The following is a 25,581-nucleotide window of genomic DNA, read 5'->3' on the forward strand; positions in this document are numbered from 1 at the left end:
TTCAGGGGGCTCTTTCAGGCTGCTGTTTGAGCAGTGCAGTGAGCAGGCTGACTCCTGGAAGCTGCTGAGTTCCCAAAACTCTCTGCGCTCCATTAGGTCAGCAGTGCCTCGGCGCTGGCGAGCATCTGGCACAGGGGGAGATCTCCAAATTAGCTAGTGGTCAGACACTCTTTTCACCATCCTCCTGTGATCCCAGAGCACTGTCATGACTCATGATGCTATATATATTTATACGTATAAATTTGGAATCAAAGACCCACCAAGTCATTAAGAATCTGCTTTTCCTGCATGGCCCCGAGTTTGCCGGTGCTCCTGCTGCTCTCGCACTTGCAGCCAGGAGCAGCGGCATTCTCCCAGCCTTGCTTTGCCAGTGCTGGAGGAGGAAGAGTGTGGTTTCTGTGAAGAATGACAGATTTGTGAAACATTCCGATAGCCTGAGGGACAGCGTGGTACCCAGGGCCCTTCCAGGAGCGGCTGCTGCACAATCCGTGACTTGGATGAGAAGCAAGGGAGGCCCCGGAGGCCCCTGCCCAAATGCAGGCTGGACGCCTGTCTGGGTCCATGGCCTTGCTGGACTTGTCAATGCAAGAGGAAGACTTGCTCGGACTCGTGGGTCCAGAACCGAAGAGTGAACAACAGGAGCAGTTTGACTTGAACAATGAGCTCCGCTTATCCTATCTGACAGCAGCAAGGGGTGATGGCCCACCTCTGCCAACGAAGTGACCCCTGGGTCACAGCCAGATGTTGCTTCCGATACAAACAGAAGGCCCTCATACCTGCATGTACTAAGCTCCCCGCCCCGAGTCCGGCTTCTGATGACACAACACACCACGCCAAGAGCCAGCCAACACGTGATAATTGACTGACTCCCATCCTCACATCCACCACCGGTTTGGGGGGATAACAGAATGCAAAAGATCAGTCAGGGGCCAGATTCCTCGCCAAAGACTTCAAAAGTATTAAAACCAGCACTTGAAAACCCTCTTTGGAGGAGGAGCCAAGCGAGAACCTTACCTGACGGACAGGTCAATGGGCCTGAACCTCTCTTCCCCCCCAGGAAGGGACGCCTTGTTGGTAAGAGTCGCACCTCTGACTTTGTCAGAGGTATTCCCAGGAACACATTGTTAACTAAAGCGCTAAACCATTACCTTGAGCTCAACTTTTGTGGACGGCGCGTTTATCAACGACAATCCCGAATCTGTGGTACCTGTCGCCTGAATAAATTGCCTATTGTTTCAACCTTGCGAAGCTGTTTCAGTGGAAGTCCCTGGGAGGGCTCTGACAGGCAAACGTGGAATCTGGCAAGTGGCTACACACTTCACCCCTTAGACATCAATCATTGACCAAGTCCGGGACTAGGAGCGGATCCAGCTGCACCTACGCTCCTCTCTGAGGTGAGTTCAGAAAGCAAGGGGATCCACTCTGAACCTCATGACTCAACGGGAGGGCTTTCCCCTTGCGCTCATCAGACTCCTTAAACCCTTTCAACGTGACAGCCTTCCACCCCGCTGCTTCGCCCTCTGCCCGCTCCGGCTCCGGGGGAGAACAGGGCTGCTCCCCGCTCCCAGCACACCGTCTCGCAGGTGGGTCTCCGGACGAGGCAGCAGCCCGCCATCCCACCTCTGTCCTGACCTCACCTGCCACTTACACTTGTGGGGAGTCCACTGCAGCACTTGAAAACAAATTTTGTAGCCTCTTTGCTCTGCATTGCGTCTAGGATGTATTCGCTTGTCATCTGTAATGTGAGCGAGTGAACGGCTTCCAAAGCAGCCGCTTCATTTGCGGCTTTAATAGAGAGCACATCCCAGGAGGTCCCGAGGCCCACCACCTTTGTGGAGCACAGGGACCCACTGTCTTGCAAGACTGCTTTTTCAGAGGTGAAATTTTACTCCTCTGCCAGAGACAAAAAAAACCCCCAACATTTTTCCCTACTAGTTGGGTCTCACATTACGGCACCAGAAATAACAGCTGCCTTTTTGTTCCCATACGATCTCACAGGAACTCTTTAGGGTGACAGGTAAACCTGACCTGAAACAACCTCAGTACCTTCGCCTCAGGTGCCAAGCCTGGTGGGCCCTCAGCAACATCCTCCCGACATACGAGGGCTGAATATTTGTTTATCTTTTCGTTGGGTTAGTATCCTGGGGATATCATCACTGCCCACTGAAAGGAGCAACATACTGAATTTTATCACCCTATTTTGCAGTTGAAGTAGTTTGGTCAAGCTTCCCTCATTTTCCTCGTTAATTGTGTTCACTTTCATACACTCTTGGATGCATCTTCAATGAACAGCCCTGCAAGGGGTTGGCCATCTTTGTGGGAAACCAGCTTTTCTGAACTGATAAACGTGCAAAAGGAGGAAAAGAAAGAGAAAGAAATAAAAAGAAAGAAGAAATCTACCAACAATAGGAAGCCCATGTACAACTTATACATAATGTATTATTCTGCCACACGCAATTTATCTTCTGACATACGCTACTGTAGCATATGGCATGTGTATAAAATAGAAAAATGCAGAACGAGGGGAAGGCTGAGTTCCTGCGGGTTACCACTTCTGACGGGGCCGTTATTATTTCATTACCGTATCTGCTGCAGTCCCGCCTACAGAAGCACCTTGCAAGGACTCTCTCCTTCACCACATCACGCCAACTGGTTCCAAAGCCGTTCCTGCTCCAGCCGGTTCCTGCCCGGGACGCGGCAGTCCAGACACGTGCTGCTACTTGGGGAACCGCCCCTTTCACCCTCGGCACACAACACACTAAGCGTGTATTTTGCTTTAAACAGGTGCCGTTGTATTGGGGTTTAGCAGGTACCTGAAATTACGCACGCGTTTAAGTGCTTTGCTGAAGATGACCTGCAGAAGGGAGGGACTGAATGTGAAACCGTGGGCGGAGGAGGCACAGCAGAGGTGTGGGGCTGTGCTGGGGTGGCCATGTAAGCCACAGAGCTGTTAACAGTCAATCCGGACAGAAATCCCGACCAACCTCAAAGAGCGAGCCGTAACCCAACTGCGAACACTCTGCAACTTCGCAGCCAAATAAACCGAGCTACTTCTGGCTGGCGACGCTTGTTCTTGGCAGACCACGTCCTTGTGGACATCTCCAGTAGACGAACGAGGGCTTAGTCTCTCCGGGATGACGCTGCATAAACACCCTCCCCCACCCACGCTGCTCTCCCTAGACAACGCGACTTCTGTCACCAGTGTTGTCGTTCCAGGCTTTTTGCTTCCACGTCATCGTTTGCAGAGGCCGCCTTAGCAAGCCCTCCGTAGTGCCGCTGCGCGCAGTCCTTGACCAGGCAGTCATGGAGGGACTCCAGCTCTGCTGAAGGAAGCCTCAGCACGAGGATCCCCAAAGCACTGTTCCCCCCACCGCGCTCCGCGGATCCGCGGCTCAGCTCCTGGCGCTGCCGGCGATGGGCATCACGAGGCTTGTTTGCTTCCCAGCACGTTATTCACCGACTTGATTCCCCAGCCAAGAGAGCTTTGCGAATCGTAATACGAAAGGATGAATGGGGTGGCACGGGATGATTAACCAGGATTTTCAAAGACGGGCGAGCGGTCTGGATTGCCAGCAGCACAAGCACCTCGCAAACAACCGACTGCATCACACGTCCTGCCCTGCGCTGGGGAGACCCTCCCGCTGCCGCCTGCCCTTGTGGAGATCAGTCGGCAATGATTGTCTACGCTACCAAACAGCACAATGAAGCTGTGTTTTCGTAGTCTCTCCTTTTCTGTTGCCGGTGTCAGGTTTTTGATTTCCTTTCAGCAGCAACTCCTAGATTTATTCCTGCTCTCTGAATGCATTGCTACAACAGTTGGGATTTGATGCAGTTCTAATCTTTCTGGACTATAAAAAACAAGTCATGTCTTTCGATAGCATATGGTTCTCCCCTTACAACAACAGACACCAGAACTTTCAATTAAGTTTCTGGAAGCAGCGCTGAAACACACATGACTCATTTCAAAAGTGCACTAACAAGTGAAATGATCCCATTTTTTGCCAGATCTCCACTCATCAGGAAACAAACAGTATTTGATGTCTGTCTTTCTTTATACGTTGACGAAAACAACACCCTTCTCCGTCGACACCGAGCTTGGGTAGAAATCGTCCAGCTAAATATTATAATATTTGATAATAGTCCTGCCAGCACGGAGCTGACTCATTTAATGTAATGTGCTGCTCCCTGAAGATTGCTTTTCAGCACAGCAAACAATTAGCTAGTTCATTCATCCCAGCTTGAGAATGGCAGATAGTTACAGGACCATGGGTACTCTCCTAATGGGAGCTGATTTATCAACAATCGTAGTTGTTGCTCCTGTAATTAATCTTACGCTATTTCCACAAACACCCCTTCACTGACATTCTGCTCCCAGTCCCCAACCACTTTTTTTACGCTCAGAGTGGCATAGAAATAATTCTGATTTCCAGTCAGTGACACGGAAATGATCAGACAAGATCAAGCCGTGGTTCCATGGGCTCTGCTCTCCAGCACTCGGCGGGGCAGAGCCGAGGTGCCCCAGCCCCAGCTCGCAGCGGCCGCGGGTCAGCAGAGCACTGCTGCTGCGATGCTACACACACCCAAGCTGGTGTCCACATGGAAGACCCCCGACCAGCCCATGGATGCACGTCCAGAGCTCTGGAACAGGGAGGCTGTGGAGTCTCCTTCTCTGGAGATATTCCAGCCCCGCCTGGCCGCGGTGCTGTGCAGCCTGCTCTGGGTGACCCTGCTTGGGCAGGGGGTTGGGCTGGGTGACCCACAGAGGGCCCTGCCAACCCCTGCCCTGCTGGGATTCTGTCTGCTTCCTCCCGCAGCCATCCCAGGGGAGCAGCCGGCTCAGCCCCAGTGGGCCAGCGGGCAGCTCCGCACCCAGCGCGAGCGAAGCCCTGCGTGCCTCCATCTCCAGGTCCTGGTGAGGATTAAAAACGGGGGGCACATCCTTGTCCTCGATGCTGGTGGGGAAGCAGGCACCAGGGGAAGGATTATTTGCCCAAGGTCATGCGGTGAGTGAAAAAGCTGCTGGATCTAATGGGAGCTGGGGTTCCCAGCAAGAGGTTTTGGGAGCTGGAGGCAGGAAGCAATTGCCAACCCCACCGGCGTTTCTGCCTGCTGCTCTCCTCTAACTCCTCAGCACCATTATTTTTCTGACTCAGCAATCCCGCAGCGCCCGGGCACAGCCAAGGCTTTCAGCGCCGCTGTCCCCCGACCTCCACCTCTGGGGCAGGCACAGCATCTCTCCTCTGGGATCTGCTTCCCAGCGGGTTCTGGCAGCGTGAGCCTCTGGCTGATTCAAACCCTGTTGTACCGCTCCTTTCAGACGCTGCTCAGGAGCACAGTAGACACTTGTATTCTCCAGATCACGGGGAGAAAATGGCAGATCCCTGGCAGCGAGTGTTTCTTCATCTCACATCCTTGCAAAAGAGACAGCTCCTGGGATTTTGTCCCTCTAGACTGGGGCTTCAGCTGGAGATTTATGTTATTTTGTGTTCATTTCTGCAATTATTGCCAGTGTGAAGACGGTGACCTCAGCACCCAGACAAATGAATACAGCAATGAGTTCATCATCAGCATCCTTATAATTACTGCCCAAACACGCGCCATGGAAACTAGGAGAGAGGGGGGATGCCCAGGTAGCGATGGGAGGGCCCACCTCCAGTGCCCTCAGAGGGCAGGACCATATGGGTCTGGTTGGCTGTAAGGAGCCATCCTGCTGCTGCAGAGGGCTGGCTGTGCCACCCCGCTGTCACCGCAGGCTGTCCACCCTCCTGGGTGAGGGCAAGCATGCTCACACAGTTGTCACTACTGCTTCTGGGGTAACCCCCATCCCTACGGATGTGCTGCCACAAGGGATGGAGCAGGGACAGCTCAGTGCCACATCCCCATGGACACTGTGAGGCTGGTGGCACAGAGATGGACACCATGAGGCAGGTGGCACAGTGATGGACATCATGAGGTGGATGGCACAGAGATGGACACCATGAGGTGGGCGGCACAGAGATGGACACTGTGAGGCAGGTGGCACAGTGATGGACACCATGAGGTGGATAGCACAGAGATGGATACCGTGAGGTGGGTGGCACAGAGATGGACACTGTGAGGCAGGTGGCATAGTGTTGGACGCTGCGAGGCAGGCGGCACAGAGATGGACACCACGAGGCTGGCGGCACAGAGATGGACACCATGAGGTGGGCGGCACAGAGATGGACACCACAAGGTGGATGGCACAGAGATGGATACCACGAGGGGGGTGGCACAGAGATGGACACCACGAGGCTGGCAGCACAGAGATGGACACCATGAGGCAGGCGGCACAGAGATACACATCTGCATATCCATCTTTACAGCCTCGGGACTGCACGAGACGCCTTGGGGAGACAGCCTGAGCCTAGCCTGGGATGCGAGAATTCTGCTTCGGCTCTAGGTTGCTTCGCAGATGGCTCTGGCTCGTTGTCTGTTCCTGCACTGCTCTCTCTGGAGCAGCTCCACAAGCCCATCTTTGCAAGGGCAGATGTCCACGCTTCTCCTTGCCCAGCGCTGGCCGGCACGTAAGAGTAATTGCCCCAGCCACCCCCAGCTGTGTGTCCCAACCATCCCAGTCTCCAGCACAGGCAGAGAGTGTTTAGTGTGCCCCAGCTGGGGCTTTGGCTTTGACTGCTCCCATTTACCAGCACTGGTGACCTTCAGGAAACAGGGCCCTGGACAGGTACCAACCATTTGTGCTTCCCCAGCTCCCTGTGTGCCGCGGCCCTTGGGGCTGGGACTGATGTGCCACAGCCTCGGTCCCCGGTGCCATCGGTCCCAGGCTCGCTGCTGGCTTGGCATGGACACAGGGCAGGGGCCACTTCGCTTCGGGATTTCTGGGGCAATTTTCCAGGTGTTGCTGTCACCCTCACCTGTACCAGTGACTCAGTCCTGACAACTGAGTCAAGACAGCCCATTATTTCTTTGTAAGAGATGGGGCGATTTCCTTGTAAGAGATGCCCAGTTGTGTCCCCTCTGTGTTCAGCCTTCAGCTCCCTCCTCCCAGAGCCAGCACAACCCTCCTGGAGCTCAGTAACTGGGACAAGGACCTTCTGCCTGATCCACCAGCTGCTCCCCTCTCTCTCAGCCCCCTAATATTTCTGCAAATGCCTCCAGGAAGGTGCCGCCACCATGGTAAAGGCAAGGCAACGTCTTTCTATGGTGTGCCCTGACCAAGGGAGAGCATCTGAGAGACTAAATCTAGTTGCTTCTATTAGGTACCAGGTGAAGAGCTTTGGCCAAAAATGGGAAGGGAGTTGCAATTTGAAAAGCATTTTATTGTTTTCAAGGGACTACTTTTGTGGCAGGTGTGCTGGGACAGCTGCTCTTTTACTTTTCAACATTAAATGCACTGTTTTGAAGCTGCAAGGTTTTGGGCTTTAATGTTGAAACCTCACAAACTAAAAGCAAACGAGCATAAGCAGGAGGATCAGACAGTGCCCAGGGGCATGAGGCTCTTCAGTTTCCACCACATGAAACAACTCAGAGAGGCATTTTTGGTTTTTAGTTGCTTGAGAAGTGTCACTTTTTCTGTTTTGGTCCCAGCCAAACCAATTCCCTCTCCGCCTCTCAGGACTGCCCCAGCAAATCCTGCACCCAGCCTCAGCTTTCTGAGGGCAACATCTGAACGGACTGCTCACCCAAACCCCGATGGATCAGGATCCTTCCAATGGTGCTTAGCATGTGTTTGAACCAGTTCAGTACTACTCCTGTATCTCTTGGTGAGCACGGCTCCTACTGCCTGTTTCTGGATTCGTCTCCTGAAGCACCAGATAACTCAATCTCCAGCCAGAAAAACCCTACAGAAGATGCTGAATTTGCTGGAAGGTGCCTTTCCCCAGACGTTAACTTCACTACTCATGTACATAAGGCAAGGGAGTGATTAAGAACTCCTCTGGGCCAGGGAAAGCACTCTGCCCTTGGCAGGATCTGAGGCTCTGTGCTTGGCTGGAGTGGAGAAGAGCCAAGAGCAGAAGCCCCACCATACTGCTGCTCGGACCCAAACACAGGCTGATTGTCAAATATGCCAGAAAAACCCTGCTCACCCAATCCTGCACATCAAAAATATTGACCATTAGCACTGCATAAATGGAAAGGAACAGATATCAGCTCAAGGACAATCCCTACACTAGAAGGGAGACAGAATTAACCAGCTTATTATTATTATTTAATGCCTGTATTGTGAGAACAGATGAATAATTCTTTTGCGAGGCTCTGCACGCAAGGCTGTTATGAAGCTTAATTCATTAGCGCTTGTAAAGCGACTTGAACTTGTGAGATGAAAGGTGCCCTCCGAGTGCCAAGCACTATTATGGCTCCAGCACTGCAGATCTTTAATAAGGATATGGAACGACTCCTCTGAGCCAGTACATTGCTTTTTAACTTCTTTACGGCCGTTTTTACAAGCGCTATCCTAGAGAGCCAAAAAAAAAGTTGCAAGAAAAAAAAATAACACAACAGCACACCCAGCTTAACACAGCCGCTCCTCTTCCTCCGCGCGGGGCAAGGCAGAGGGGGTCGCGGCACCACCACCTGCCTCGGCGATGGACGGAGGGGTGGACATGGGAGCCACAGTGATGGGCTCTGCCCAGCCGATGGGCAGGGGTGACGGCTCCGCTGCACTCAGCCTGAGAATCACAGAATCATAGGTTGGAAAAGACCTCTAAGGTCACCAAGTCCAATTGTCACCCCAACACCCCCGTGCCTGCTAAACCATGTCCCCAAGTGCCACATCCACACGGTGTTTGAACCCCTCCAGGGATGGGGACTCCCCCACTGCCCTGGGCAGCCTGGGCCAAGGCCTGACCACTCTTCCAGTAAAGACATTTTTCCCAATATCCAACCTGAACCTCCCCTGACACAACCTGAGGCCATCGCCTCTCGTCCTGTCGCTGGTTACTGGGGAGCAGAGACCAACCCCCCCTCCCTGCACCCTCCTGTCAGGAGCTGCAGAGAGCGAGAAGGTCCCCCCTCAGCCTCCTCTTCTCCAGCCTGAGCAGCCCCAGCTCCCTCAGCCACTCCTCATGGGACTTGTTCTCCAGCCCCTCCCCAGCCTCGCTGCCCTTCTCTGGACACGCTCCAGCCCCTCAATGTCCTTCTTGGAGTGAGGGGCCCAGAACTGAGCACAGCACTCGAGGTGCAGCCGCACCAGTGCCAGCACAGGGGCCCGATCCCTGCCCTGCTCCTGCTGGCCACCCCATTGCTGATCCAAGCCAGGATGCCGCTGGCCTGCTTGGCCACCTGGGCACACTGCTGGCTCCTGGTCAGCCGGCTGTCGACCAGCACCCCCAGGTCCTTTTCTACCAGGCAGCTCTCCAGCCACTCCTCCCCAAGCCTGGAGCGTTGCGTGGGGTTGTTGTGACCCAAGTGCAGGACCCGGTTTCTGGTTTGCCCGCAGGGTCCCATCCAAGCTGCCTTGCTTGCTCTCCATGCTGCTGAGTTTGGGCAATGTGTGGGAAGGTGACACTGGGGGGCCATCCACCCATCCCTGCCATCCACGCATCCACGACAGCCTGCTCTCCCCTCCTCTGACAACCAGCCTGATGCTGGGGTGAGTGGAAGACGCTCGATTCTCCTCCGACGTGCTCCACCAGCCATGCCAGGGGCCATGTCCCCCTGAGCCTTCCCAGCTCAGCTCTGCCTGCCCACAGAGGGTGTTGGTGGGGATGGTTTCCCGCACCGAGGGGTGACAGGGCTGGCTCTTCCAAGGCTCCCAGGGCCTTAGAAACTCCGGCCAGCTGAGTGATGCTGCAGCAGAAGTGCTCATGTCCCAGTTTGTTTCCTGCAGACCCCTCCTGGCTTGCTCTCCACCAGCGCAGATGCTGTCAGCCCTCCTGCTCTCATCGCCGGCGAGCAGATTTATGCTAGCTGACATGCTTTCCTTCCCTGTGCAACGAGTGGACTTTCATGGACTCCCTCTATGGAGAGTCCGTGACAATATCATTTCTCTGCTCGCTGCAGCCACTTGCTCCATGACAAAGCCATTATAACTCGGCCAGGCACCGTGGACTGCGTGTGCCCTCTTTGGAAAGCCTGTTTCCTTCACATCCATCTTCCTGCAGCTATTGCTGCTCATTTATCAGGTAACAAACCCTGGCCATGAGTCCACAGAAAGCCTTACTAAGGCAGGGAGATCTTTCCCTGTCTGAAGTCCCACCTATGGCATCTCTAATTGCGGCTGCATTTCCCATAAACTCTCATGGATTTTGAGAAAAATGCTTTGTAAAATTTCCCCTTCGGAGGAGAGCAGGAAGTGTCGATGCCGCGTGCCCAACACGCAAGCACCGTCTCCAAACGACCGGGAAAGCGGCAGCTTCTCGCGCTGAGGGAGGAATGAACCCTCCAAAGAGACGGCAGTGACCTTCTCATCTGCCTTCCTCTCTTCCTGCTTCAAAAGTTGCTGCAACCAGCAAAACTCTCTCATTATCTACAGAGGCAGCTCTCACAAATTGCTCACCAAGGCACGCGGAGTGCAGCGTCTGGCTGGCCGGTGCTCGGCTGCTGCGTGGCTCGGCACGCCGGGGAGCGTGGGAGCTGGGGGCCAAGCCGTGGCCTTGCCTCTGCTGGGGCTCCTCTGGAGTAAAGGACTCGCCATTTGCTATAATTATTCCAAAGCCTCTTTACTTGGAGGAAAATAAAATATTTATCAGAGACTCGTGGCTTTGGCAAAGGAGATTAAGCTCAGATTAAATTTTTAGATGCCTGTAAAATTTAATTGGTATTAGTGTAGGACAGTTTCTGTCTCTGAAACTTAAAAGGGCTTTTCTGACCAGTGCTAGCCTGACCTCTGGGGAGCTGTCCCTTTCCAGTGTCCCCAGTGCTGCCCAGGGACCAGCCTGGGCTGCTGACGCGGAGCCACCAGGCTCCCATCGTGGTCTGACAGCACCAACCTGCTTCGATCCAGCAATGCTGCCCGCAGACACAGCGCTTTCACCGTGCCCTGGGACAACTTGGCACCCATGATACAGGTGGGCACCAGAGAGGGCTGGGAGAAGATGGAGCTGGTCAGCACGGACTTGTCACGCCTGCCTTGAGCAGGGCTGGGACCCAGGCCCCGCTGCAGAGCCCATCTCCAGCGCCCAGCCTGTCACCCGACGGAGGTGGCAGATCCTCACGGCTGATCCATACGTGCCTTTGAAGGAGCCTGCTCCTGGCTGACATCTCTAACTTCCCTGAGGTTTTTTACATAGGCAGAGCCTTTGCAGCCTTCATTTTGTGATGGCCAGTAAGCTGCCCTCTCCCAGTCCCCGTTGCCTGCTGAAATCCATTCCTTCCCTGAGCCTGAGCCGGGCTCGGCCCATGCCTTGGCAATGCCCCTCCTGAGCAAGGTGCCCAGGGACAATGTACCCCCAGGGCAGATGAGCTTCCAGGACCGAGGAGACAAGGTAACCATCCTCACCAAGGGATAAGCTGGGGGGGGGCACATATCAGATTATAACGGCTAATCTGCTAATTATCCTCTGCCGGTCTTGCAGAAAACCTGCTCTCTCATGCACGCACAGCAATACGCGCTCTTGCTCTCTCCCTTTTCAAAGTGATGCTTCACCTCCGAACCAAAGCGAGGGGCGGCTGAACGGTGCTGCTCGCAGGGACGGAGCCCAGCGGTCCCGCTCGGGGGTTTTCCCTTCAGGCAGCGGTTTGGGCAATGCTGCGTGCGCCGGACTGCGCTCTGCGGACGCCCTGGGCTCAGTCTGCCCTGCCCGCGTGTTTCAGCGCTCAGCACAGGCGGGGATCGAGCCTCCAGGCTTCTCCTCCTGGCTCTCACGCTGTACTTCTCCTGTTGACGTCGACAGCTTTGCAAGAGCTTGGGAAAGGAGACTTCACTTTGCTCTTCTCCCTGGAGCAGAAACTCACACGTGCCAGGGAAAGAAACCTGGGGAGGCTGAACCACAACCTTGGGAGCTGGATTCAGGTCTGGCATGGTAGGAACAACCCAGCACCCTTAATTCCAAGAGAAACTCCTGCCACAGCGATCATAGAATCATAGAAAGTTTTGGGTCGGAAGGGACCCTTAGAGGTGATCTAGTCCAACCCCCCCGCAGCGAGCAGGGACACCACTAACTAGATCAGGGTGCTCAGAGCCCTGTCCAACCTGGTCTTGAATGTTTCCAGGGATGGGGCCTCCACCACCTCTCTGGGCAACCCGTTCCAGTGTGTCACCACCCTCATTGTAAAGAATTTCTTCCTTATATCCAGCCTAAACCTGCCCTGTTTTAGTTTAAAACCATCACCCCTCGTCCTGTCACTGCTGTCTCTACTAAAAAGATTGTCCCCATCTTTCCTGTCGGCTCCCTTTAAGCACTGAAAGGCTGCCATCAGGTCTCCCCGCAGAATCAGTTCGATGAGCTCTGAAGCATACTGTACCTCCCCCTCGCTGTCCTCTGCTCCTGCACCAGCTCTGAGGTTTCCAGACCTACGCGCGCTACCCCAGTTCTCTGCCTTCCCCAGAGTAGCTGCTTTTCCAGCAATTTAATGGTTTCCTTTTTCAGCCAACCTTGTCAACGCAAAGAGCGGGTTTTTCATTTCAGGATTAATCTCCCCAGCTCCACTCTTCCCAAAGGCTGACACAGACATGAAAGCGGTAACTCTTTGCTTTCCGGCAGGCAGAAAACCTCTCCGGCATCACCTGACCGAATTAAACAGAGACATCAAAAGAGCCTGTCGAATTCAATGTGACCAGACGGCGAGTGGAAGGCAGAGAGGCGCCGAGGCAGAGCAGAGACTCGGGCTGCTGCTGCGGCAGATTTAAAAGAGGACAAATCCCGCAGAGATTTCCCCCTTCAAGGGAAAAGAGGATGAAAGCACAGGGGTTCAAGCAGTCCTGAATACGCAGGATGGCACCGTGCAAGAGCGAGGCAGGGCCGCGTGGCCGACCGGCAGGCGATGCCCGCGCCGTGGCTGCTGCCCGTGTCCCGCCGCAGGCACCCGGACCCGCTGCACCACCAAGCACAGCGCGTCCGTGCCTGGCCCGGGGCCGGTGCCAGCTCACGCGGGAGGCACCAGTGGGAGCCGCGACGTGCTTGGTGCCTCGGAGGAGAGCCAAGGCAGCCAGGGGCAGGTCCTGCAGGGCTCCTCGGGACCCCACGGGTGCTGTGCTGGCCATGGTGGGCATGTGGCCCGCTCCCACACGCACGCTTCTTTTCCACTCCGCTCAACACAACTCTCTGGTCATTAACACGCTCGGTTCCCTTCCCGGTCGGGGCCGCAGCCTAGCCGCAGGTTAGATACGCAGCACGAAGCTGCCGTGAATCCACGAACCAGGCTGCCTTGCTGTGACACGTGAACTTCCGTGAGTATCAATCAGGGAGGCTCTGATACACAAGGTTGCTATGACAGGGGTACTTGAGAGTGTTTCAGTTAATTAGTACTTAATTAACTTTGACGCCTTGAAAAACTCTACGAGCCGTACAAGTTGGTCCGTCTGTTGTCACTTACAGGTCCCCACCTGTTTCGGCAGCTCACCCCAGCCAGGTTTTGCTTCAAGGGAAGCTGCAAAGCGAAATGCATTATTCACTCGACCTCTATAATCTTCTCATCACATCTCATGAGATGCTTTTTAATATCAAGCCTTCCAAGATGAAACATATGGAGATGCCAGGGATGAAAGACAGACAGTAACACGGTGGCATTTCAAGCGACTCCCTGAATGCCTGGGATCACTGACAGCTGGTGAAGGGTGGCAGGGGCACAGTGGGATGGGGAGGGACGGCCGTGAGAGCCCAGGGCATCGCAGGGTGCTTGGGTAGCAGAAATCAGACCCTTCCACTGGGCTGGTGTGTGGCCCACAGATGTCCCTGCAAGGCTGCAGCTGGGGAGGTGCAGGCAGGACCATGGGTGCTTGGGCATGGACAATGTGAACCTTCGGAGAGCACCAGCACTGAACAGCAGGGTGATGGGGACCCATGATGAGTGCTGGGTGAGGCGTCCCCACCTCGTGGGATCTGTGGGATCCTCAGAACGGGAGGGTGGCTCCCAGCCAGAGCTCAACAGCATGGAGCTAAGACTCCTAAGAGCTTTTCAGACTCCCACCACACTTGCTGAACCCACACGACCTCCTCTTGCCTTGCTGCCCGTGGGGGTGACTGCAGCTCGCAGCATCCATGCAGAGCCAGGCTGAGCCCAGTGCAGCCAGGGGAGTTTGACGCCACATCAGCAACGCGCCAGCCCTCGCAGGGGAGGTTACGATCACCGATAAGCAAAGGGAGGCATGAAGGATATTAAAGGATAGAGCGATCTTCCCCAGTCCTTATGGAGACCACAGACACCACCACCCCAGAAGACATCCTGCAGGCAACAACCCAGAGAGAAACCCAAGCAGGCACATGGATGGAGAGTCCACAACAAGAACAAAGGAGAGATCAAGGGAGAAGAACAAAATCCTTCAGGAGGAAGGACTGCAACATGGTGGCTGCAAATCCATGAGCTGGAGGCATGGCACAGCTCGTCCCCCTTCTCTCCATAACAGTATGCTGAGCCCCGAGGCAGCTCGCTGCACCCCAGCAAGCCAGCTGCCCCCCAGGATGAATATACAGCCTGACAAAACCCCAAACATGGTGGTAGGAATTACAGAAACCCGTTAGGTTGATGGGAACGCCTAAATTTACAACAGTTTCTCCCAAGAGGTCACTCTGAGACCACAGGTGGTCACCGCAGCCGACTGGGAGTGGTGGTGAGAGCCAAGGGTTCCCATGGCAGACTGGGAGCGGTGGTGAGAGCCAGGGGTCCCCATGGCAGACTGGGAGCGGTGGGGAAAGCCAGGGGTCCCCATGGCAGACTGGGAGCGGTGGTGAGAGCCAAGGGTCCCCATGGCAGACTGGGAGCGGTGGTGAGAGCCAAGGGTCCCCATGGCAGACTGGGAGCGGTGGTGAGAGCCAGGGGTCCCCATGGCAGACTGGGAGCAGTGGTGAGAGCCAGAGGTCCCCATGGCAGACTGGGAGCGGTGGTGAGAGCCAAGGGTCCCCATGGCAGACTGGGAGCGGTGGTGAGAGCCAGGGGTCCCCATGGCAGACTGGGAGCGGTGGTGAGAGCCAAGGGTCCCCATGGCAGACTGGGAGCGGTGGTGAGAGCCAGGGGTCCCCATGGCAGACTGGGAGTGGTGGTGAGAGCCAGGCTCTCGGCCAGACAGGCACGTAAACCCTGCCGGTACTGCTTCGGGGCACCCCATTAGCACACATTACTCGGTTAGCTTTATATCCAATGTAAAAAAGCAGCAACAGCTGGAGATTAAATCCAATTTTCTAGGGGAAAATATGAAAAAAATTGAACGTAGCTGCTGTGTGAATGAGTTTATCCTATGTCAAGCACTTGTTGTTACTCTGGTGTGGCCTCTGTCACACCGCAGAGGGTGGGTGATGTTAACATGTTCTCCTCCCTGTCCGTTCTGCTGCCACAGCCAAGTGTCCACAGAATAAAACAGCTCTGAGCGCTGCCACCATAGCTGTGGGCTTGCAGATGTCCGAGGTAGAGAGAACAACTATTTCATCCCGGTCATTTCCAGTGACGGAGCCACTGACAGGCTAAGGAGCAGCCGATGCTCTGTTGGCCTTCCGCAGACACATCTCCTGCAAGCTGGCTTCCCCAAGCGCTCTGAAGAAAACTGCCGATCAGAAATGGTAGCCAAAGGGCTGACCACCCTCGCCGCGCTCCGCGAACGGTGCCGCTGTCACCGAGCTAGGTCTGTCCGGAAGAGCGGAGATGCGGGAGGCTCGCAGGGCACTGGGCACTGCTGCCAGGGGCAGAGGGGCAGCCGGTGGTCACCCCAAGCCAAGGGGCATCCAGGGAGATGCGGGCGGGATTTCTCAATGGGTGTGTGCCAAGACTGGCACTTGGGGTTCACACTGAGACCCTCCCAGCCAGGAACGAGGACAGGCAGTGCGGGGAGAATCACAGAATCACAGAATAGTAGGGGTTGGAAGGGACCTCTGTGGGTCATCTAGTCCAACCCTCCTGCCGAAGCAGGGTCACCTACAGCAGGCTGCACAGGACCTTGTCCAGGCAGGGCTGGAATATCTCCAGAGAAGGAGACTCCACAGCCTCCCTGGGCAGCCTGGGCCAGGGCTCCGTCACCCTCAGAGGGAAGAAGTTCTTCCTCATCTTCAGCTGGAGCTTCCTCTGCTTCAGTTTGTGCCCGTTGCCCCTTGTCCTGTCACTGGGCACCACTGCAGAGAGCTTGGCCCCATCTTCCTGACACCCACCCTTCAGATATTTATAAGCATTTCTAAGGTCCCCTCTCAGCCTTCTCTTCTCCAGTCTGAACAAGCCCAGCTCCCTCAGCCTTTCCTTGTAGGAGAGATGCTCCAGTCCCCTCCTCATCCTCGTAGCCCTGCTCTGGACTCTCTCCAGTAGCTCCTCATCTTTCTGGAAGTGGGGAGCCCAGAACTGGACACAGGACTCCAGATGAGGCCTCACCAGGGCAGTGTAGAGGGGAAGCAGAACCTCCCTCGCCCTGCTGGCCACACTCTTCTTGATGCACCCCAGGATCCCATTGGCCTTCTTGGCAGCCAGGGCACACTGCTGGCTCATGGTCACCCTGTCATCCACCAGGACACCCAGGTCCCTCTTCACAGAGCTGCTCTCCAGCAGGTCCAACCCGAGCCTGTACTGATGCATGGGGTTGTTCCTCCCCAGGTGCAGGACCCTGCATTTGCCTTTGTTGAATCTCATCAGGTTCCTCTCTGCCCAACTCTCCAGCCTGTCCAGGTCACGCTGCAGGGAGAAGTGGGGACGTGGTCAGCTGCAGAGCAATCACGGACGGGAGAGTCGGAAGCCCCTGGGTGGGGATGCGGCACTGAGCTGCCAGCCTGCTGCAAGGCAGCTTGTTTGCAGGTGTGAGCCCAGAACAATCCTTCACTGGACAAAATAGGTCCTAATCCTATTTTTACGCTGCGGTAGTAAATGTGCCCTGCAATGCCCAGTGTGGCTTTTACAGGGAGACAGACATCACACACCGAAAAGGAAAACAACATCCTGAGAACAGCAACCAAATTGCTACCGGGACTGGAGAGGATGACTTATGGGCAGAGACTAAGGGAATTTAATTTGTATAGCCTAGAAAGATGATGCCTGAGGGGGAACATGGTAACACTATATAAATATCTAAAGGGCAGTTGTATGAAGAAGGGGAAAAAAAGTGACGCATGCAGCAGCCGTGGGAGGGATGTGATGGACCGAGGAAGGGAACAGCTTCCCGAGGGAGCACGGCGGGCTGTTACAGCCGGGTGGGCAGAGAGCAGAGCAGCGTGCCTGGAGCCCGCACGTGGTCTCCAGCCGTGGCCAGGGCCGGAGCTGGGAGGACTGGGAAGGAGCAGCCTGGGATGAGCAGCACGGGAGGCGTTGACGGCCCTTATGCGGGATGGGCATGGGGGGTCGGGGTGGCACCGTCCCCGAAAGATGCCGGTGCTGACACCGGCTGCTGGTCCTGCACCGCAGCACAGAGCTCCCGCCCGGCTCTCGGTGGCTGGGCAGAACCAGCTCCCTCCTGCTCCCTTTGCTATCTCAGCTTTCCAGAGGATGCCTGTGGACCAAGGCATCCAAACCCCTGACCCTTCCTAGCACGGCACAGCCAGGGCATCCCTGCAAAATCTCAGCCTCAGCCTGCCCTGCCTCTGCCTTGGCCACCAGGAAACCCACCCAGGCAGCCCCAGGCTGCAGGCTCTTTCTGGGTGTCCTTGGAGCAGACGACGAAGAAAATGTCCCTGGGCCTGGCTGTCTGAGCAGAGCACAACAACCGCAGCGGTCCCAAAATTGAGGAAGGAGCGAGGGACACTCTTATCTCTAGTCTTGCCCCTCTCCTGTCTCTTCCTTGCAAATTTGAGTTGCTTTTTACAATCACATTTGCTGCTTCTTCAAAAAAAGTAAAAGATTTTCTCTCTGCCGTTGCCATGTGAAAAACCCACACAAACAACAGGAAAAACTGGCTACCTCTACGCAGAACCCAGCACAGTGACTGCAGCGCGACTGTCACACAGGCAGCAGGCTAAAAAAACAGGGAGAAAAATAGATTTTTCCCTTCAGCCCTTTCAGACACATGACTTGGAGACTTATTATAGTAATAACAGGCAAAAGATTTTTTCAGAGGAGAGGCCGGTCTCCATTTGTTTCTTCCTTACATTGATGAAGTCCCTTCACCAATTTCAAGGGGGCAAATTCTGCTTTCAGCTGGCCTCGTTCAGAGCTGAGCAGTTGTTCGGTTACGAACTTCCCCGGCATAAGGAACCCCTCAGACTCGGGTCCTTACCATGAGGGAAGCCCACGCGGTGGGGCAGAGCCTTTGTGAGATGGTGCTCAGCTAAGCCTGCCATTAATTGCCCTCTACCTGCTACAGCTAATTAGCCTGGCTTGGAGCCCGGAGCATCCCGTGCGAAGCCCCACTTTACCAAACAACGCGACGCAGACCGCAGAAGCCGTGTGTGCTGGTGCCGGCGGCTCTGCCCCTCCAGCGAGCTGCCCAGAGGACAGACAGCCGAGCTGCCCAGAGGACAGACAGCCGAGCTGCCCAGAGGACAGACAGCCAAGCTGCCTAGAGGACAGACAGCCGAGCTGCCTAGAGGACAGACAGCCGAGCTGCCCAGAGGACAGACAGCCGAGCTGCCCAGAGGACAGACAGCCGAGCTGCCCAGAGGACAGACAGCCGAGCTGCCTAGAGGACAGACAGCCGAGCTGCCCAGAGGACAGACAGCCGAGCTGCCCAGAGGACAGACAGCCGAGCTGCCTAGAGGACAGACAGCCGAGCTGCCTAGAGGAGAGACAGCCGAGCTGCCCAGAGGACAGACAGCCGAGCTGCCCAGAGGACAGACAGCCGAGCTGCCCAGAGGACAGACAGCCGAGCTGCCCAGAGGACAGACAGCCGAGCTGCCCAGAGGACAGACAGCCAAGCTGCCCAGAGGACAGACAGCCGAGCTGCCCAGAGGACAGACAGCCAAGCTGCCCAGAGGACAGACAGCCGAGCTGCCCAGAGGACAGACAGCCGAGCTGCCCAGAGGACAGACAGCCGAGCTGCCTAGAGGACAGACAGCCGAGCTGCCCAGAGGACAGACAGCCGAGCTGCCCAGAGGACAGACAGACAGGTCTCACCGTTCGCTCCCACCACCCTCCCCGCCCGGCGAGCAGCCGTGGAGGCACGCTGCTGGGAGGCAGGAGCTCCGGCAGAAGATAAACCTTTTGGATGATTGCCCTTGTGTTTGCCTATCTCCAAAGGGCTTAAGACAAGAACCTGTTCGGATCTGCAAGTTTCCAAGCGCATCTGTAATTGCGCAGGTTACGGGGAGTAGATGGCTCTGAGATGCTGACACTGTCGCAGCAGGGTGCCCTTTAATTCCTGCCCAGCCAGCTGTGGGTTGTCATGGAGACTACATCTGCCACCCATTTGTTCACAGGCCTTTTAAATAACCCAGGCTAGCCAGACCTGTCCTGGTCTGGTGTGTGCCCGTTCCAGATTTTGCTGTCCCCCCTTTTCTTTCATGCCAGGAAGGCGGGTGATTCCTGCCAGAGGTGCTGCTGGGCAGGCACCAGGGTCTGTCCAAGCCAGCCCTCCTCCCTTCCAACCCCGGGCCAGAAGGGACCCAGGCAGTTTTGTGCCTGGAAGGTACTTCAGCCCTGGTGGGCTTGAAGAAGAAAAGGGCGTTGGCCCAGGAGCAGAGATGCCCTGTGCTGAAGTTCTCCTCATTCATACCAACAGCTATTCTGGACTTCCATCACTGATCAGGAACAGACCTGTGCCCAGCTCCGCTACGGCTGAAACCAAAGCCGTTCCGGGCTGGACCAATCCCTTCCCCATCCGAGTCCTTACGTGATGGTCTCCGTATGGATTCTCCCTACATCGTCTGCCTAGAGCTCAGTGACTACGCCAGCTCCTTCTCTGCTGTGCTGCACCCGTGGCGCAGACACCTGGCAGGATCCTCACCGAGGTGAGGGATTTGAAAGGGTGCTCAGAGTGAGCATTCCCAGCAAGTCAGGAAACGCTCTGCCCACTGCTACGGACCCGCCTCGCAGGATCCACCTTCCTTATTTTCTGACACAGAGTTACAGGACTTGTTTGGCCTCACCACTGGGACAGGAGTTGGAGCAGTGGCAGCACGGGAGGGCGTTCGGCTTCCCTGGCTCCGCGCTTCCCTCTGGGCCGGGCACTGCTTTGCTTGGGGTGCAGCTGGGGCCATCGCAGTCCCAGAAGAGAGCAGGGCTGGGAGGCTGAGGGCCGGCAGCGTTGGCCACCCGCACGCGCACACCTCTCACAGGGGGAAGACAGAGGTTAAATTCACGACGTCCCTACGTGCAGCAACCCAGCAAGGTGGAGGAAGCCTGGTGTCCAGCACCCAAGGCTGGCAGAGAGAAGGCCAGTGTCCTTCCCATGGGTGAATGCCACCGGCTGTGGGACCCTCAGCTATCCACACGCTTCTCAGAGTGCCTCGGTTTCCCTTTGCCCTGTTGAATCCTGGGGTGCATCAAGAAGAGTGTGGCCAGCAGGACGAGGGAGGTTCTCCTTCCCCTCTACACTGCCCTGGTGAGGCCCCATCTGCAGTGCTGGGTCCAGTGCTGGGCTCCCCAGTTCAAGAAAGATGAGGAGCTACTGGAGAGAGTCCAGCAGAGGGCTACGAGGATGAGGAGGGGACTGGAACATCTCCCCTACAAGGAGAGGCTGAGGGAGCTGGGCTTGTTCAGCCTGGAGAAGAGAAGGCTGAGAGGGGACCTTAGAAATGCTTATAAATATCTGCAGGGTGGGGGTCAGGAGGACGGGGCCAGACTCTTTCCAGTGGTGCCCAGCGACAGGACAAGGGGCAACGGGCACAAACTGAAGCAGAGGAAGCTCCAGCTGAACCTGAGGAAGAACTTCTTCCCTCTGAGGGTGCCGGAGCCCTGGCCCAGGCTGCCCAGGGAGGCTGTGGAGTCTCCTTCTCTGGAGATATTCCAGACCCGCCTGGACAAGGTCCTGTGCAGCCTGCTGTACGTGACCCTGCTTCAGCAGGAGGGTTGGACTAGATGACCCACAGAGGTCCCTTCCAACCCCTACTATTCTGTGATTCTGTGATTCTGTGACTGTCAAGCTTACGTTGTTCATTCACGAACAGCCTTTGAAACCCTGGGATGGGAGGTGCTGCTGAGGTAGTGTCTTCTGCGTACTGCTAAACACCAGCCTTAGGCTGACTCTATTTCCAGCAGCCAGGGAAGGGGCAGAGCGCTTCAGCACTGGGCAAGGCAGACAATTTATAGCCTGATGCTAAAAAGAACAACCGCGACAAAAAAAGAGACACCAGGGCAAGCGTCACTCTTCATTTAATCCTGATGGATCCGTTCTAGCGAAGCAGTGGATAAAGCGGGCTGCCAACATGTGGACGTTTCTCTGGGCTATCCTCAGACACCTTCGGTTTCATGATTCAGAGCTGTTTCCCCGCACTGTCCTTGCTCTCCATCCTGAGCAGAGCTCTTCTGGGGACAGAGAGCCACGGGCAGAAGCACCAGCCAGTGCACAAGCTCACACCCCGCTGCCAGAATGAAACCGGACCCGTTCATAGAATCATAGAATCATTAAGGTTAGAAAAGACCTCTAAGATCATCAAGTCCAACCGTCACCCCATCAAGGCTCACAGACCCACCCAAATGAGTGGAGGCTTTTCAAAGATTGCTCCAGAGGGTGTAAGCTGGCACGGGAAGATGAGGTGCCTTTCGGTCCGGAGCCTGATCCACACGTCGGGATCATCAGCGGCTGAACCAAAAGCTGGACCAACAACACTTTTCTTGGTAGCCCACAAAGGCTTCACCACCTCATTCTCCAGACCTGCATTACTTTCCCTTATTACTTCTCCCACACTTTGATTTTATCTCTTTAAGGTAAACTCAAAGAAAAGAGCGGGGAGCTAGTGATCACAGGTGACCTGCACACGCTTCTGCCGTGCTGGAGGGTGCGGGGAGCCAGTCCGAGGGGCCGTGGGTGCCTGCTGCTCAGCCAGGGCAGGCCACGGGAGATGGGGGCCATACGTGGGGCAACAGGCACATTGACAATAGTCAGGAGCTGAGTGTACAGGGCGAGAGGGCAGAGGGAGCAGAAGCCCGTGGGTGGTGCTGAGGTGGACCTGTACCACAGCAGGGTGCTTGGAGGTGTTCCACCTTACTGCAGCGGAGACAGAAACGCTGCAGAAGAGAGGTGTTAGGTCCAAGGAAGGGCCAAGGCAGCCAGAGGAGCCTTTCTGGGGGGCCAACAGACCAGATAACATCCCTTCTCCAGGGCAGTCTGCCCAGGCTTCCCCAGCAGACAGCAGCCTGGAGGAGCAGACTGGGCCCTGCCCAGATATCTTCTGGATCAAGAATATTTTAACCTGATCTCAAGCCATCAGGCCTGTCCTGAGGCACAGGCAGGAGCCCTTTGGTGTGCCTTGGAGGAGGGCAGCATGATGCTCACCTCAGCTGGGGAAAGGCAAAACTGGCCAAGATCAGTAAGCCCCCTCCTTCCAGCCCACCCTGGCGCTTGGCTCAGTGCCACTGGTGACGTGCTGCAAGCCCCAGCCCTGGGAAGAGCCCTTCACCCAACCTCCCGGATCCTCTGGACTGACCACACCCAGGGTGCTGGCAAGAGGGTGCTGGCTGCTGGTGAGCCCTCCCCAAGGCTCAGCACCAGGTGCTCACCTGCTCCCAAGGCCATGGGACTTTGGTCAGAGCATGTCTGAGCTGGAACAGAATGGCCCAGAAGGACTTGGGGCGGACCTGCTGGAGTGCAGCTCTGTGGAGAGGGACCTGGGAGTGCTGATGGACGACAGGTGACCATGAGCCAGCAGTGTGCCCTGGCTGTCAAGAAAGCCAATGGGATCCTGGGGTGCATTAGGAGGAGTGTGGCCAGCAGGTCGAGGGAGGTTCTCCTCCCCTTCTACTCTGCCCTAGTGAGGCCCCATCTGGAGTTCTGTGTCCAGTTCTGGGCTCCCCACTTCAAGAAAGATGAGGAGCTACTGGAGAGAGTCCAGCGGAGGGCTACAAGGATGATGAGGGGACTGGAACATCTCTCCTACGAGGAGAGGCTGAGGAAGCTGGGCTTGTTCAGCCTGAAGAAGAGAAGGCTGAGAGGGGACCTTAGAAATGCCTCTAAATATCTGCAGGGTGGGTGTCAGGGGGACGGGGCCAGACTCTTTCCAGTGGTGCCCAGCGACAGGACAAGGGGCAACGGGCACAAACTGAAGCAGAGGAAGCTCCAGCTGAACCCGAGAAGAACTTCTTCCCTCTGAGGGTGACGGAGCCCTGGCCCAGGCTGCCCAGGGAGGCTGTGGAGTCTCCTTCTCTGGAGATATTCCAGCCCCGCCTGGCCGCGGTGCTGTGCAGCCTGCTCTGGGTGACCCTGCTTGGGCAGGGGGTTGGGCTGGGTGACCCACAGACGTCCCTTCCAACCCCAACCATTCTGTGATTCTGTGACTGCCCTGGGCACTGGATCTAGATCAGGACCATGGAAGAAGCTCCACCTCTTCCCTGCAATGAGGGATCCTGCCTTTTTCACCCCCGGGTCCTCCTCTGCCCCGGCGACAGCTCGCACCCCAGAGCAGGGAGCGCTGCTCCCAGCCCGTCGGAGCCCATGGCCCCTGCCCGGCTGGCCGGCCGCACGGCACCGCGCAGTGGGGAGCAGGGGTGCAGCCTGCACCCCACGGCCATTGCTCAGCCTGGGCAGAGGGAGACATCGGGTCCCACCTCCTACCTGGTGCCAAGAGGGATCCGTTCATTTCCTACCTTTACTTCCTTCCCTCACCCCCTCCGTGGCTCCAGGACCCTCTGCCATCGGGGCACTAATTGCAACACGCCCTGCCCCTTTCTGTCCCCAAGCCCAGCCTTGTGGGTGACGAAGACCGAGCGTAGCTGAGCGTGGAGAGGGGAGGGTAAGTGCGGGCAGGCATTTGCAGAGCTGTGGCCAGGGGGGTCTGTTTGAACGTCTAATTAGATCACAGCAAACCTCCCCGCAGCCCCGTCACCCCCTCGAGACAGCGGGCCATGCCCGGATTGCAGCCGGATTCTGAGCTGCATAATTCACCATAATCCTTAAAACTGACTCAAGCAATGAGGTTCATTGCTCAGCTCACTGGATTTAATCCACCACTCCAGCAGCGCTAACGAAGCTGATGGCATAGGCAGAGAAGGAACACATGTATAGCTAGGAGGCAGAGATAAAGCATTCATCCGACCATATGCTTTCAACCCGCTTTGCTCTTCCGCCCTCACCCCGATGCCCCTCTGCAGCACTGGGGAGACTCAAACCAGGCGGAGCAGGACTGTCCCCTCGGATGGGCGGCTGTGGTCGGGTCAGAGCCGCGGGCAGGGCATCGCTCGGCAGAGCCAGGGAACCACGCAGGACCGAGATTCTCACAGAATCACAGAATGGTCGGGGTTGGAAGGGACCTCTGGGGGTCACCCGGCCCAACCCCCTGCCCAAGCAGGGTCACCCAGAGCAGGCTGCACAGCACCGCGGCCAGGCGGGGCTGGAATATCTCCAGAGAAGGAGACTCCACAGCCTCGCTGGGCAGCCTGGGCCAGGGCTCCGTCACCCTCAGAGGGAAGAAGTTCTTCCTCGGGTTCAGCTGGAGCTTCCTCTGCTTCCGTTTGTGCCCGTTGCCCCTTGTCCTGTCACTGGGCACCCCTGGAAAGAGCCTGGCCCCGTCCTCCTGACCCCCACCCTGCAGATATTTAGAGGCATTTATAAGGTCCCCTCTCAGCCTTCTCTTCTCCAGGCTGAACAAGCCCAGCTCCCTCAGCCTCTCCTCGTAGGGGAGATGCTCCAGTCCCCTCCTCATCCTCGTAGCCCTCCGCTGGACTCTCTCCAGTAGCTCCTCATCTTTCTTGAAGTGGGGAGCCCAGAACTGGACACAGGACTCCAGATGGGGGCTCACTAGGGCAGCGTAGAAGGGAAGGAGAACCTCCCTTGTCCTGCTGCCCACACTCTTCTTGATGCACCCCAGGATCCCGTTAGCTTTCTTGGCAGCCAGGGCACACTGCTGGCTCATGGTCACCCTGTCATCCCCCAGCACTCCCAGATCCCTCTCCACAGAGCTGCTCTCCAGCAGGTCTGCCTTACTTCTGGGTGAGCGGAGGGAACAAACAGCTCCTGGCCAGAGATGCGGCCCCTCGTCTCGTTTCTCGATGCAGTCCATCTACCCCAATCACACGCTGAGGCAGGCTGACCCGACACCGGCATCCCGGTCACACTCCCCTCCAAACACTCTCCCACGCGCCTGGCACTGCCCCTTGCTGTCACCGTCAGTGACATTCACAGGGTTGCAGGACAGCCCTGGAGCCCCACACTCCCCTCGGGAGCCCCAGCTGGTCTCCATCATACCCACGGCCTCAAGCTAGGACAAGCTAGGACATAAAAAGCCACGCTCTCCTATCTCAGAGAGAGCGTCTGCAGGATGGAGACGGGCCCGCCAGCCTGCCCGGGTACCCAACACGTGTTCCCACAAGGCAGGCTCAAGTGGCACCCACTTTCCTGCCAGTTTTCATCCGTGGACCGCTGGAGATGGGCTTCACTACGCCTGCGCATGGCAGCCAGTACAGTGCAGGGCAGTGCTGCCACGCACGACGCTGCTCCCACCATGCTGGGGC

At 56.5% G+C, this 25,581-nt stretch overlaps 1 protein-coding gene across 5 annotated transcripts in view; it reads right to left on the reverse strand.

Moving 5' to 3' along the window:
* DLGAP4 (DLG associated protein 4) overlaps positions 1-25,581 on the reverse strand; it is a 189,482-nt gene that overhangs the window by 124,780 nt on the left and 39,121 nt on the right. The window lies entirely within an intron of this gene.

Source organism: Opisthocomus hoazin, chromosome 18 (genome assembly GCF_030867145.1).
Source record: "Opisthocomus hoazin isolate bOpiHoa1 chromosome 18, bOpiHoa1.hap1, whole genome shotgun sequence".
Classification (NCBI taxonomy): domain Eukaryota; kingdom Metazoa; phylum Chordata; class Aves; order Opisthocomiformes; family Opisthocomidae; genus Opisthocomus; species Opisthocomus hoazin.